This window comes from Hibiscus syriacus, unplaced genomic scaffold (genome assembly GCF_006381635.1).
Source record: "Hibiscus syriacus cultivar Baekdansim isolate YM2019G1 unplaced genomic scaffold, ASM638163v2 tig00110339_pilon, whole genome shotgun sequence".
Lineage (NCBI taxonomy): Eukaryota > Viridiplantae > Streptophyta > Magnoliopsida > Malvales > Malvaceae > Hibiscus > Hibiscus syriacus.
In genome coordinates, this window is record NW_024062692.1 from 699,087 (window position 1) to 702,256 (window position 3,170).

The window sequence follows — 3,170 nt, forward strand, 5'->3', positions numbered from 1 at the left end:
TGGCGGTCTTCCATAACCTACAATTTAAAGTAACGATTAATAACAGTAGGAGTAAATCGAATAGAAATACCACAAACTACGACGACATGTTAGTTTGGCTCAACGATGTTTGAGTAAAACTCATTCGCTATCGATGCGTTGATAGAGACGGGATGCTTGGCAAAATTTTTCCACTTATGCTTGTTAACCACATCGAGCACCTCACTTCCGAATGCATCATCCTCTTTCTCAAAGAAGATAAACCCTAACTCAAAAAAGTCCCATCATTTTTTTATGGTTTGGAACTGGTCTCGGGCGACATCATCCATAAACCGTGGTAGTACAAAAGAAGATGGTCGAGATCGTACCATGATAAAAACACAAAATAAGGAAAGTGGTGGAAAGCGTGGAGCTTGGTCGGCTATGGAGGTTCGGTCAAAACGGAGGTAAAAAGAAGATGAAAGAAAGTAAAAGTGAAAAGGTAAAGTAAAAGTGAAAAGAAGATAAGAACAAAAGAAAGATTTTGGGGGGGGATATTAAATAGGAAGGTGGGGTCTAGGCGGGAAGAAAATAAAAAGAAAGAATAAAAATATTTAATCCTAAGTAAGAGTGAAAAGTGAAAAAGTTTCCCTCCTTTTACTATTCAAGTTTGCCGCCCAAATTTTCACAAGCTTCTACCCTACACCTCACGTGCTCGCCATGTGGAATATCCCTTGCAACAAAAATAAAATAAAAGCAATTAATTAAAAAAAGAAAGACTAAAATAATGGCAAAGTAAAAATTATTTATGCACATGAGTAAATTGAAAGTGTCTCGGCATCCTTAAAATACTGGGCCAATATCGACGTCATGTAAGAGAAGCACCGACTTGTCACGTAATGGTGGGACTCCCTGATAAGCCTTCAGGCGCTGGCCATTGACTTTAAAGATGGACCCATCGTCCATGTTCTTGATATCAACAGCACTGTACGAGTAAACATGGTGGACTTCGAATGGTCCCGACCACCGTGACTTCAGCTTGCTTGGGAAGAGTTTGAGCATAGAGTTAAACAGCAAAACTTTCTGGCCCACATGAAAATGTCGTGGTAAAAACATTTTGTCGTGCCACTTTTTAGTTTTTTCCTTGTAGAGCTTGGCATTTTCATATGCTTGCGCTTGAAACTCTTCCATTTCGTTCAGATCGAGCAATCGTTTCTCCCAACGAGTTACGCGTCAAAGTTTAGATTCTTTATCGCCCAATATGCCTTGTGTTCTAGCACACCTGGTAGGTGGCAGGCTTTTCCATATACCATCTTGAATGGTGACATTCCCAGAGGTGTTTTGAATACCATCCTATAGGCTCAGAGTGATTCATCAATTTTTGGGGACCAGTCTTTCCTTCGAGGGTTCACCACCTTCTCTAAAATTTGCTTGATCTCACGGTTGGACACTTTAGCTTGCCTATTAGTTTGTGGGTAATATACCGTGGCAATTTTATGTCACACTCCATATTTCTGTAATGCCATATCAATTAGCTTGTTATCAAAGTGGGTGCCTTCGTCGCTGATAATGGCCCGTGGTACTCTAAATCAAGTGAAGATATTCTTGTGAAGAAACTTGAGCACCATCTTCGAGTCATTCTTCGGTGTAACAATCGCTTTAACCCACTTAGACACGTAGTCCATCGCATGCAAGATGTATAAATCTCCAAAGGAAGATGGGAACGATCCCATGAAATCAATGCCCCAAACATCAAAAGCTATATCTCCAAAATATTTTACAGCGGCATTTCGTGTCATCTGGAAATGTTTCCAGTGCACTGGCATCTGTCGAACACTTTGTAAATTTTGTGGGCATCCTTAAATATTGATGGCCAATAGAAGCATGATTGGAAGACCTTTGCAGTAGTCCTCGCACCTTAAAAATGCCCTCCACAGGGTGTTGTGTGGCAATGGTGTAAGATATCGCGTTGCTCTTCTTCGGGGACACACTGTCGAATCATTTGATATACACATTACTTGAATAAGTACGACTCGTCCCAAAAATAGAACTTGGCATCATGCAAAAACCTCTTTTTTCCCTGGTTGTCCAGTTCATAAGGAAAAACACCACTAACAAGAAAATTAACAAGGTTAGCATACCACGAAATTGTCGTGGCATATAAAATTTTCTCATCAGGGAATTTTTCTTTAATATCCAAAATGTCATGGCATTCTGAAATGTTTTCTAGCCTACATAGATGATCTGCAACTTGATTCTCAATACATTCCTATCAATGACCTCTAAGTCGAACTCTTGCAGTAGTAATATCCACCTAATAAGTCTAGGCTTGGCATATTTCTTGTTCACTAAGTATTTTATAGCTGAGTGATCGGTTTGAACTATGACTTTTGTGCCTATCAAATATGGCCTAAACTTGTCAAATGCAAATACCACGTCAAGTAATTCTTTCCCAGTGGTGGTATAATTCAATTGTGCCTCATTTAATGTACGACTAGCATAATATATAACATAAAAGGTTTTACCTCTACGTTGTCCAAGCACAACCCCCACAGCAAAATCACTTGTATCACACATTAGTTCGAACGGTGTCGTCCAGTCTGGGGGAACTACGATCGGTACAGAGATAAGTCTTTGCTTTAGCTCTTTGAATGCACCATGGCATTTCTAGTCGAACACGAATGGTTGGTTCTGTTGCAGCAAGGTGCATAAGGGTCTGGATATTGTGGAGAAGTCATTGATGAATCGTCTATAAAATCCAGCATGGCCAAGGAAACTCCGAATGCCCTTGACAGAATTTGGTGGGGGTAGCTTCTCGATCACCTCGATCTTGGCCTTGTCTACCTCAATGCCCTTTGCAGAAATTGTATGGCCTAGAATAATGCCTTATGTCACCATGAAGTGGCATTTTTCCCAGTTCAGCACGAGATCAGCCTCTTCGCATTTCTTTAGTACATTTTCCAAATTGTCGAGGCATTTTTGAAAGTCATCTCCAGAAACAGAAAAATCATCCATGAAAATTTCCAGAAAATCCTCAACCATGTCAGAAAATATGACTTGCATGCAGTGCTGAAAAGTTGTCGGGGCATTACAGAGTCCAAAAGGCATTCTTTGAAAAGTATAAGTGCCATAGGGGCACGTGAATGTAGTCTTCTCTTGGTCCTCTGGTGCGATGGCATTTTGATTATACCCCGAGTATCCGTCCAAGAAAC